At 55.9% G+C, this 12,203-nt stretch overlaps 1 long non-coding RNA gene across 3 annotated transcripts in view; it reads left to right on the top strand.

Annotated features, from left to right (window-relative positions):
• Window positions 1–12,203, top strand: part of LOC114201759 (uncharacterized) — a 28,187-nt gene that overhangs the window by 1,390 nt on the left and 14,594 nt on the right. For 2 of the 3 annotated variants that reach the window (XR_003607700.2, XR_003607698.2), the window contains exon 2: window positions 2,721–2,918. This is a non-coding gene — a long non-coding RNA (uncharacterized LOC114201759). Of the gene's footprint in view, window positions 1–523; window positions 704–2,720; window positions 2,919–12,203 lie in introns of all 3 variants that reach the window. The other variant, XR_015766850.1, reaches the window with a different exon arrangement.

The raw sequence follows: 12,203 nt of genomic DNA, 5'->3' as shown, positions 1-12,203 counted from the left end.
GGCTCTCGGAGCCCGAGCTCAGCTGTGACTCGCGACTTGGCTTGCCTTCCGTGTCGGCCATGCTCCTTCCCCGGTTGGGCCTGTGGGTCCTGGGACCTGGGAGCCAGCCTGCTCACTTGGGGCCTCTGTCTCCTCCCTGTGTGGCCTGGGCCAGCTCTCTGACCCTGCAGGCTTCCTTACCTGAGGAACAGGAGAGCTGAGTCCCGGCCTGGTGGACCTGGGAGGGCCCACGCCTGTGGCACGCCTGGGAGGGCACCGGCAGCTTCCTCAGTAAATGTCCGTGAGCCTCCGCCCCTGAGGACCTGCTTCCTCACCGGTGGGGGCAGGGTTTCCTGGTCTCCTGGCCTGGAGGTGGGTGGGTAGCCGCGGCGGGACCCTGTCCTTCCTGAATCCGCCATGCGGACAGCCCTCCCACTCCCCGTCCTGCCTACAGCGTTTGCTCGGAGTCGTTCCTGCAGCTCTGCTCTGCCCTTCACAGCCCCTGGGGCCACCGCCTCAGTGCCTCTCCCACCGGCCCACCTAGGTCCCACCTCGGGCTCCTCAGTGCCGACAGCTGCAGCCCCCCACACCCTGCCCATCCTTGAAGCTCAAACCTTCGACCTGACACCCCTCACCACTCACACCTCCGGTCCCGTTCCCTGCACCTGGGCTGCAGGAGCCCGGCCGAAGCGCCCAGTCTTTCCATCCTGAACACAAGCCTCAGGTGGGTCCGCTCCCTCACTCCTATGGTGGGCTTCCTCCTCCTCTGTCCTCAGCCCGACTCCGCCCTGTCCTGCCTCCCAGTCCAGGACCTGGCTACCTGCTTCCAGATCAAATGGAAGCAGCTGGAAGGGACCCCCCCAGTGTCTGCACCCACAGACCTGCCTCCTCCCTGAGACCGCCCCTGCTCCCACAGACAGGACCTTGCCTGTCCCCTCTCCCACCCCATCATCATTTCCCCTCTAGGGTCAGCCCATCAACATACTGTGATTCTTTCCATCTTAACCCCCTCCCCAAGGTCACATCCTCCATTTCTTTACTCCCCTTTGCAGCAAAACTCCCTCAAAGAATTCTCAGTGTGTCCAGTACTTTTGCTGTGTACTTTTTAGAAATTGAGATGTAATTCATGTAGCAGCAAATTCACTTTTAGAGTGTGCCGATCACTGTTTTTGTCCTATTCACAGTAATATACAGCCAACCCCGATAACTCTAGGGTGCTTGCTGCCGTTGCTGTCGTGCCCCATCACCCCGTCCCAGCCCCTGCCAACCACTGATCCCCGTCTCTACAGATTTGCCCCTTCTGGACGTTGCATATAAATGGAACCACACAGCCTGTGCACTTTGTGTCTGGCTTCTCTCACTCAGCGTCATTTTTTTGAGGTACATTCATGTTGTAGCCTATATCAGAGTTTTGCTCCTTTTTGAGACTAACATTCCGTTGTCTGGATGGACCCTGTTTTGTTCATCCATTCCTCCACTCATGGGCATTTGGGCAGTTCCCACTTCCTGGCTATCACGAAAAATGCTTCCGTGAACATTTGTTACAAGTTCTGTGTGGACGTGTTTTCGGTTCTCTTGCATACACACCTAGGAGTGGAGTCGCTGGCTCATGGGGTCACTCCACTGAACTTTGTTCCAGGTGGCTGTCCTGTTTCACATTTCCGCCATGCTGCTCCTGAACCGGCTCTAGGCGGCCTTCCCGCCATCACTTTACCCAAAGGCTTGTCGGGGTCACCAGCAACCTCCTCCTGAGCCATGGGGGCCCTGGGCATGGCCTGTCCTCCCCATTTAGCGCCTGACCTCCAGGTCATGGCCTCCCCCGGGTCCCCTCTGCCTGCCCTGGGCTCCTGTTGTTTATTACCACTGGGACGTCTGCAGCATCTGCTCTCGTACCAACTTTTTTATTTCCATAATAAAAAGATGAAAGCAGCCCCGTCCCAGTCACTGTATACTCTGTGTGCTGCAGCTCTCTTACTCATAGCCCTAAACTAGACACCCCCAGACGTCCTGCAGTGGCGGAATGGGTAAGCAGGCTGCGCCCGCCCGTGCAAGACACTCCACGGAACAAGGGATGCAGCAGCTTGTGGGCCTCATGGAGCATGCCGAGCGAGAAAAGGTCGCACACTTTGATCCATCTATCTGAAAATTATATAAATGGAGAGCAGATTAGCGGTTGTTTGGGGCCACTAACAGATTATGCTCAAAAGGACAACACCGAAGCGTCCTGTGGGGCAGACTGTCCGGTGTCTTGACTGAATCCGTGTCAGGCCCCGGTTGTGATGTTGACTACGGTAACGTCTGGAGGACTGGATGCAGCATATATGGCGTAGCTGTTTTCTCTTAGAAGTGCATGTGTATCTCCAATTATCTCAAATGTTTAAAACAATTTTTAAAGAAGGTTTCAATTACAGGTTTTTCTTTCTTTATTTATTCATGAAAGACAGAGAGAGAGAGAGAGAGAGAGAGAGAGAGAGGCAGAGGGAGAAGCAGGCTCCCAAGGAGCAGGGAGCCTGATGCGGGACTCGATCCCAGGACTCTGGGATCATGACCTGAGCCGAAGGCAGACGCTTAACCATCTGAGCCACCCAGACGCCCTCAATTACAGGTTTTTCTGTTTTACAGATATCCTGAAGGTTGAAATGATTAATGAGCCTAAGATTCGTCCAGCTCTGAAATTCAACTGCTTAAATGTTAACGTAGAAGACTTCCTTCTGTCTGAGCTAAAATCTATTCCCAAGCAGGTGTTGAGGCATCTGGAGTGGCCGATCTAAAGCCGGCCTTCGCAGACGGGTGACCTGCTGTCCTGAGGGAGGCCTCCCAGGCTCCTGCCACGGTCACCCTCCTCCACGTCGGTATTCCGGGGAGGCCCGCGAAGACTGTGTGGATCACACCGTTCCTACATCGGTGGAAGAGTCCAGAAAAGGGAACCATTTCCTAAGGTAAGAACATGCCTCAGATAGCGGTCAGCGTAGTGCTGGAACTTATTTTTAAAGGAATGCAATAATCGTGGTTAGTTCTGGAGCACAGGTGTCAAAGAAATGGGCAGGAATTGGGTTTAGCCCAATACAAAAAGTTAGGTTTTTTCCCCCTTTCTAAACAATGGGAACTTTCCAAGAAAAAATAAAATAAAAATAAGATTTTTCTCTCAGGAAATAAAAATAGCCTTGGTGTGATCGAAATGCTTGGTGTTGGAGACCAGCTTCCTGAGACCTGGCCCCAACCGGGGCTGCGTCTAATTCAGGGTCACGGAGCCCCTCCGTGGAGGGCTCACTGAGGAGGCGCCCACCGTCGGCCATGTCTCTGAAACCCACCACTTCAGCCTTTCATAGGCTCCTGACCGTTGACATGGGCACTGAGGACCTCACCTTCTGCCACCCCAGGAAATCTTGAAGAGGAAAACCAGAAGGACATGGAAGGCAGCCATGCAGACAGGAAGCGGCTCAGGATTCATCTCCTTTAAGGTTCAGAGTTGAGACTGTAAAACTGGGAAAATTTTAGCGCACTCCTGCAGGACTTCATGGTGGTCAAGGGCTTCATCCTCCGGGCAAATGGGAGTCCTGATCCATGGGCACTGGAGCGGCACCACCCAGTCTGCCTTTGCAGACCTAAGCCAGCCCCTCTTACTTGGCCTTGCAGTTTCAAACGGAGGAACGTGTTGCCACTGCTCTCTGAGCTCATTTCTACATGCGGTCCCTTCCGAGCAGGTGTCTGTCTGGGCCAGGATTGGAAATTCAGATACAGGACAGTCCCACAGCTGTCTGGCCCTGCACCGTGGCCGCTCCGAGCGCTCTCTGCAGCGTGTGCTGCTGTCTGCAGGGGAAAGTGGGAAGGGGGGCCAGGCTTAGAACCTTAGAGCAGACCCACAGCATCATGTTACGTCCGATGAATCTAATGAAACAGCCAGTGCAAAAGGGAAGAGTGTACATTGCTGAAATGAATGAATGAGCAAGTGGGTGACACCTTGAAACATGCAGGGGTGAGTCCTGGATGCTAAGGGGATTCCGGAGAGAAATAACAGGTCATTTACTCTACTGCCAGACCAGCACAACAGCTCTGGAGGTCAGAAGGAAGCAGAATATCTACAAGGAGCACACAAATCCAAGGAAGCCTGGATTTAGCCAAAAAGGAAGGAAATCGTGCCCAAGAAAGTAAAAAACAAATGGAAGAAACCAAAAGGAGGAAGAGGAAGTTAATAAAGAGAAAAGCTTAATGAATTAGGTAATTAAATCAGGAAGTATAAAATTAGTAACACCAAAAACTAGTTCTTAAAAAGATCAGTGAAATAAACTTCTGACAAGACTAAGGAAAAACAAGAGAGAAGTAAACAACATTCAGTGTTAAAGAGCAGAGAACCACACATTTGCCACGTCCACACCGATACTGTGGTCATAAATGGGAAAACCTCCTCAAGAAATCGGATGACTTCCTGGCAATCCAATCTATCTGAACAGACCTGAGAAGAAACAGGGAACTGGAGCAGGCCGTGAGCATCAGAGACCCAACAGGCTGTAGGGTTCCAGCCATGCAGTGGGTGGGCTGCTCCCAGCCCTGCTTGGGCCCACGGCCCGGCCAGCGCTCCGGCTCCAACACGGGCCCCCAGCCCCAGCAGAACCTTGAGACAATGCAGCCCCTGCCTCGTTCTGGCTGCGACCCCCAGAGACCCTGGGCAGGACCGCACGGTCAAGCCGCTTCCAGTTCCTGACCCCTGACCCTGCACAGGACAATAAAAGATTGTTCTGCTCTAGGCCACTGAGTTTGGGGCCACATTCGTTTGGCAGCAGTACGTAACTGATGAGAGGTCAATGCGGTCAGGCTTGATCACGAGGGCAGAGCTGGAGCCGTGGGGAGCTCTGGGGAGACCGCTGTACAGCAGAGTGCCTGGTGTCCAGTGGGAAGGGGTCGCTTCCCATGTGGGGCTCACGGAGCAGGCGGCCCCATCTCCTTTCCGAAGCTGAGGTTTCCTCATAGCTTATTTTAACATCTTTTAAAAAGATTTTTAAAATTCCTTTATTTGAGAGAGAAAGGGCCTGAGCACAAGTGGAAGGGACAGAGGGAGAGAGAAGCTCACGTCGACTGTGTGCTCACCGCAGAGCCCCACGTGGGGCTTGGTCCCACCACCCGGAGGTCACGACCTGAGCTGAAGCCACAAGTCCCACGCTCAACTGACTGCGCCACCCAGGCGCCCCAATTTTAACTTTTAAAATATCATTTGTGATTTTCTTTTCTTCGTGAATTCTAAGTGGAGTGTGTTCCTTGTATAATATTTAGCAAATACAAAAAAATAAAATGGGAAGTAGAAGTGGTGGTCTGCACCCCCTGCCGCCCCCCCGGTGCCTGTGTGTCCTCTGTGTCCCGCCCAGTGCTGGCGGGGCTGGGGGTGCCCTGTGGCCCACACAGTAGCAGGACTGCTTTCGTTAAACGCAACTTTATGCCACATTGTGAGGTCCTTTTTCTCCGGGACATTATGTTGTTTTTAAGTAGCCATGCGTCATTCACATGATTTCTACCCCATTTCTGGATAGTGGGAGGCCCTCACAAGAGCGGGCAGGGAGCTGGAAAGCCCAGCTGAACGGTGGGGCCAGTGACTTCTGCCCTCCGCCCCCCTCCCCTGCTGCAGCCCGGACCCTGTGGGAAAGGATCCTGGAGGCAGGACTCAGGAGGGGCTGTCCTGCCTGAGCTGTGATGCAGGGCCGAAGCCGACTAGCTTAACCAGAGTGACCCTTGACAGCGTGCACACAGTGGCGAGTGTGCAGAAAACCACCACTGCCAGCCCGGAAACCCCCGCAGCTGCTCCAGAGAGGCCCACCCCCCCACGCGGTATCTCTGGAAAGTTACTTTCTTGTGTTTTAGATTGGTGATCTTAATTTTTAAAGAAAGGAACAAGTCTTAAGTTAAATGAGTAAGTTAAAAATCACTCCCACTGGGCCGGATAGAATAACAGGGACAGCCACCAACAGGTCAGTGTTGGCAAGGATGTGCGGAAATCGGGACCTTCGTGCGCTGTCGCGGGATGCAGTGTGGCGGCTCCCCGGCTCGGCTTGGCCCAGCTCAGCCCATTCCCCGGAGAAAAGGCGGCATGTATCCACAGAAACACCTGTGTGCAACTGTCCACAGCGGCCACAAGGTGGAAATAACCCAGATGGGTGTGGCCCATTTGTACCACGGAACATTGTTCAGCCACAGAAAGAATAGGTGCTAGCAGGTGCTACAACGTGGACGGAGTGTGAAAACAACATGCTGGGTAAGAGAAGCCGGAGGCAGACCACATATTGTAGGATTCCATGTGTGTGAATGTCTACCACAGGCGAGCCCCAAGGGACGAAGTGGGTTTGTGGTTGCCAAAGGGGGTGGGGAGCAACAGCTAACGGGTACGAGTCATCTTGGGGTGATGGACGTGTACTGGAATTAGGCAGTGGTGATGTTTTCTCATACCTAAATATACTAAAACACTGAGTTGTGCACTTTAAAAGGGTAGATTTTATGGTGTGTGTATTATATCAATAAAGCTTTAAAAAAAATCACTGAGATGTGTGCCCAGACATTTAATTCAGTTTGAAAACCAGTTGAAACAGCTTTCAAATTAATCTTCTTGTTGAACCAAAGAGACATGCCTGTGGCACTGGGCCTCCCCCTCGGTGCCCAGTTCTGTGAGGACCCCCAGGGAAGGGCCAGCAGTAAACAGACAGCTTCTGAGGCTGAGCTGCAGGGCGAGGGCGGAGCCGTCCTTCCTCCTGCTGCATGCTCCCCATGTGTCTGGGGTGGTGACCCTAGCCCCACCTACATTTGGAATTTGGGGACAGCAGAGGGAGCCCCCAGTTGGGTGTTGGGTCCGGGCGCAGTGTCTCTGCTGGGGGTGCAGCCAGGCACCTCCGGGGCTGCCCTTTGGTCTGGCCAGCTGCTTTCTCAGTCGACACCAATGTGCACAGCAGAAATATGTGAACCACACATGTGATTTTAAATTTTCTAAACACTAAAAATATAAAAGGAGAAGGTGAGGTGCTCCTGGCTGGCTCTGTTGGTGGAGCTTGTGTCTCTCGATCTCAGGGTCATGAGGTCAAGCCCCGGGTAGGCATAGAGCTTACTTGTAAAAAAAAAAATAAAAAAAAAAAAAGAATTTTGATAATATATTCCAACTCCAGTATTCCCTGAACATCACCATTCCCACCTGTAATTGATATAAAAAATCAATCCTGAGACATTTTATGCTATTATCCCAGGTGTATTTTGCACTTAAACCAGGACGTGGCTGACTGTGGGATGGCGGGGGGCCGGGCAGTGCAGGCCCAGGAGGGAATGGGGCCGCCCCATGGGGACGCCAGCTTCTGCAGTCTGAGGCTGGCGCTGACCCCTTGCCCTCCAACCTGCTGCGCCGTCTTCCTCCCGCACATCCTGTCGGTCACATGGGGTGGCTGCCATCCACAGGGCCCAGGAGGGCTGGGTGCTGCGTGTGGCGGCCCGGGGAGGAGCCACACACTCAGAAGGGCTCTGGCACACGGTGAGGCGGCAGTCCACTGTCACCCCCTCCTGGGCCTCGGCTGCCCTGTGATGAAGGGCACAGGAACCACCTGCAGGGGTGGTCACAGCTGGCGCCTCCACATGTGCAGAAAACAACATAGGACAGTGGCGCCCAAACGAGAATGCTCTGACAACCTACTTAAAGGTCACCTCAGTTAACCACAGTGCGGAGGAAACTCCACTGTGTGCTGCGGCCTGTTCTCCTGGGATGGATGGACAGACAGGTGGAAGGCTGACCCTGGCCCCACATGGCTGCATTGGACCCTCAGCCAGCCATGTAGCTTCTTTTGGGGACCTTTAATCTCTGCCCTTTTCCTTTAATTTCCACCTTTCTGGGTTATTTGAAGGGCAGCTTTAGGTCAGGAGACACCCTGAAGTGTCAGCTCCATGCTGCCCCTTCCAAGCCAGGAGGCTGGTCCTCTGGGCTTCCTCCCACGGGCGAAGCCTGCAGTGGGGAGAGCCCGGGCCTGAAGGATGTGCCTCCCCACCCATCTCAGAGGAAGCCGGGCCCCACGCTGCTTCCCCTCAGGGGACAGCCAGGTCACTGCCAGGGCTGGGCAGGTGTCGTGAGCCCTCGCTCTGTGGTTCTCATGCCTTCACGTACCCCCACAGGGCCCCAGCCTGGGTGGTGCTGATGCCAGGGGACTCTGACCCTCTTTCCCCCCAGCCAGGCCTGGTTGAGGGGCTGGGTTTCAGGAGGCCTTGGATCCGGCTAGGTCAGGGCGCAGAGCGGGAGGCCTGGTGGGCACGGGGCTGGCACATCTGGGGGCCCTGGAGCATCCCAAACCTACAGCAAATGCGTGGAAATAAAACAGCCAGTTATTTTACCAGCAAAATGGGTTTACTGGGGAATGGCACAGGAATTGGGATTCAGGACAAGCAAGCCATGGTGAAAGCACAGGCAAGTCTGGGGAACACAGAGCATGTTGCCAGGGACTGCTTCAAATGGAAGTTCTGCAGAGGAAGGTGAGGGCGCAGGGTGCTGTGGGTGGACCTGCCTGAGATGCCGTTCGGGCATCGGCTGCACACACTGTGAAGTGTCAGGGGCTCCAGAAGCATTCAACAATGGTGTTGACACCTTGGAGCATGCGGGCCGGGACCTCGGCCTTGCTGCGGCGTGCAGGCAGCTATGAGTTGACCCTACAAGGAACTGAGCCAAAGGGGCCTCAGAGGTCTCCTTGGCACGGCCCACCGGGGGGCCTGTGGCACTGGGCCTCCCCCTCGGTGCCCAGTTCTGTGAGGACCCCCAGGGAAGGGCCAGCAGTAAACAGACAGCTTCTGAGGCTGAGCTGCAGGGCGAAGGCGGAGCCGTCCTTCCTCCTGCTGAGGGTCACGGTGGTGTGGACGCGCATCTCCGGCTCGTCGTCCCGCCGGATGCTCGGGCTGGGAGCTCCCCCTGCTGGCCGCCTGGCTCCATGGAACGTGGGGCCGCCAGCCTGCGTCTGGCTGGACTGCGCGGCTCCCAGGTGGGCGCCGGGTTCAGCTCGCCCGGGCTGCGCCCTCCTGCCGGTGAGTGTGCCACTGGGCCGGGGCCCCCCCACTCAGGTGCCGAGCAGGGGCCAGGGGCGCGGGAGCCTCTGCTGCGGGTGGGCTCTCTGAGGCAGATGTTCTGATGTGTGGCACGGTTCCCAGCGAGAAAAAATCGTGATGCCTCAATGAGTTGCACATGGTGACGGTTCATTTTAAATGGAAGTTCCAAAACCGCCGGGAGGCGCTCACCCCCGTGGGCTCTGGAAGGCCGTCCCTGGGAAGGCCTGCTGGTCTTGGTGTAGCTTGCAAACCCTGAACCACATTTTCAGTTCAAGACAATTTGGACTCCAAGAGGATTTTTTTCACTTTAAAATGAGGTCAATTAAAACAGTCGGCCTGGGGTGAACTTGACCTTGGTCTTTGCCACTGTTTTCATTCTCAGAAGCACTTGGGCTTCACTGCGCTGCTGCTGGTTGTGGAGTTCGGATTCCAGGCTCGGGAACAGAACAAAGGCTGTGTAACGAGAGCTGAGCTGGGTTTTCCGTGGCCTCACCCTTTCCCAAGGAGGAGGGCGTGGGTCTGTCTACCTGCCCTGGGGCTCGCCTGAGGGCAGAGCCCACCACCCACCTCTGGCTGCCACACTCCTCAGAGGAAAGGGGAAGGTAGCCTGGAGCAGGTCTTGGAATTGTGGGCGTTTCTCCCCTGAGATTAGAAAAAGCCCCTCTCCCACAAAAGAGCCATTTGGTCCTCTGCCCCCTTCCTGGACTGACCAGCAGAGCAGGTGGCTGCCATGCAGAGAAGGTTGTCAGGGTCATGGCAGCGTGGACAGGGCCTGACCGCCGGAGGTGAATGGACCGCAGGGCAGCGTTCCTCCTGGGGTGACCTGACTGGAAGCGGTCAGAGGGACCTTTGCCCTGCACTGATGCTGGTCTTTATTATAATTCTGATCAGAGTGAGTCTCCACCTTTTTAAAGAGGAGCCTGCAGGCTCACATTAGTGTGGGGACGGCCAAGGAGATGGGGGTGGCCTGGGGGTCTGGCTCTGCTTGAAAGAGGGCTATAGACAGGGCATGTCTGCCAGCCCACTGCCTCCCCCAGAGTGGCCTGCCGCTGGGACGGTAGCGTAGGGAACCTGCCTACAGTGGGACCCGAGATAGAGGCCCGAGGAGGAGCCACCCTGTGGGGCTTATGGAAACCACCCAAGTGGCTCTCAGTCAGTCCTGCTGGAGCTGGATGCTTGGCCCTGTGTTTTTGGAGGGGAGACATAAAAGTGTGCTGAGCCAGAATGCTGCACCCCGGGGAGAGCTCCCGCCCCCCCATCACGCTCTTTACTCTCCCCCCTCCCCCACAGCCTTCTGTCCAGGGAATGCAGGCCCCAGCATGCACCGGCCTTTCCCCGCCCCAGCCAGGGGCTCACTGCCCACGGCGGGTGCTGTGGGTGGACCTGCCTGAGATGCCGTTCGGGCATCGGCTGCACGCACTGTGAAGTGTCAAGGGCTCCAGAAGCATTCAACAATGGTGTTGACACCTTGGAGCATGCAGGCCAGGACCTCGGCCTTGCTGCGGCTTGCAGGCAGCTATGAGTTGACCCTACAAGGAACTGGGGTCTGGGTGAGGCATGTCTGTTGGGGTGAGGGAATGACCGGAGGAAGGAACGGGCGGGGCTCCTGGTGGCTCCTCAGAGAGGGGCCCGTGGGACCTGGAGTGTGCCCAGCATCCCCTGTTGGGGACCCTCTGGTGGGCCCAAGGTCATCCTCCGACCTGGAGCCAAAGGGGCCTCAGAGGTCTCCTTGGCACGGCCCACCGGGGGGCCTGTGGCACTGGGCCTCCCCCTCGGTGCCCAGTTCTGTGAGGACCCCCAGGGAAGGGCCAGCAGTAAACAGACAAACAGGTGGACAGGATTGAGACTGACTCGGTGGGCGTCAGGGGAGGGCAACCATGAGGGGTGTGAGTGGCACCCCTGCTACGTGCAGGACCAGGGGCCCGAGACCCCCAAAGAGGGTGTGCTGTGGGGACCAGTCTCTGTCTCCTCGGCTTAGAGACCCCCGCTGCTTGGAGTGGCACTCCCTCGGGCCCCCCAGGGGCCAGCTTGCTTCCGGTGGGAGGGGCCGCGGGGAGGAGGCGTCTGGGCAGCGGGTTGGCGTGGGGGCGGGTGGGGCCCAGAGGGGGCCACGGTCGGGGTGGGACACGTACCGGGGTGGGCCGGGCGCCCCGGGGACGCTTTGGTCGCGCCAGCTGGAGCACCCTGGTTCTCGGCTGTGGCCACGTTTGGTGTTTATCAGGGACTCGGGCTCCTTTAATGTGATGTAAGAAAACACTCGTGATTTCAGAACAAGATCCCGGAGGAGACCCGCGATGAAGAGAAATTATAATTTTGCTGTGTTAAAGCGGGAGCTGTGCCTAAAGCATCTCCTTTCTGCCCAGTAGCCTTCCGTGGCTTGAGTTAGCAGACAGGAGTCTGTTGTCAGGAGCGCACTGGACTCGGAGCATTGACGTGCCCAAGGGCGCCTGTCCCTCCGGCGGGCACTGGGAGGGGAGAGGCGCTCCACAAAGTCCCAGGGCTGACCCTGACCAGGTGTCTCTGCAGAGAGACAGACACCCAGAGGGACAGGGTGTCTTTCTTTTGCATCAATTTTTCCAAATTTGCAAATGTATTTCATTTTCCAAATATTCTACTATAGGTATAATTGCCTTTGTAAATAGTAAAAAGTCAATTAAAAGCAAATAAAAGTGAACAGTGGTGTAAGGGAAGAGCTGGGAGAAAACTGGGGTTTGGTCCCCGCTAAGCCCATTTTCCCATCTGTGAAGGCACCCTGACCCTTCCCCATGGAACCAGAGCACCAGGTGGGTGTCCAGCCCCCCTGTCATGGTTGAGTTGTGTCTCCCTAAAAATTCACATGTTGAATTTTGGGTGAAAAGCCCCCAGCACCTCAGAATGTATTTGGAGATGGGGTCTTTCCAGAGGTAATTAAGATAAAATGAGGTCATCAGGTTGGTGTCCCTTCTGAGAAGAGGAGTGTGGGACCCAGGCACAGAAGACAGCCGTCTGCACACGAAGGAGAGAGGCCTCAGCAAGAACCGACCCTGCCAACACCTTGATATTTGACTTCCAGTCTCCAGAACTGTGAGACATTGAATTTCTGTTGTTGAAGCCTCCTTCTGTGGTGCTTCGCTTTGGCCACCGCAGGAAACTCCTACCTCACCTCCAGGGGCCCCATCTCCGGACGGGGTGGGGCTGTA

The sequence above is a fragment of the Eumetopias jubatus genome, unplaced genomic scaffold (genome assembly GCF_037043125.1).
Source record: "Eumetopias jubatus isolate StellerSeaLion01/CBP00866 unplaced genomic scaffold, mEumJub1_p1.0 scaffold_15, whole genome shotgun sequence".
In the NCBI taxonomy this organism is placed as follows: Eukaryota; Metazoa; Chordata; class Mammalia; order Carnivora; family Otariidae; genus Eumetopias; species Eumetopias jubatus.
Note: the sequence above shows the minus strand (reverse complement) of the source record. Positions and strands in the feature narration are given on the sequence as shown.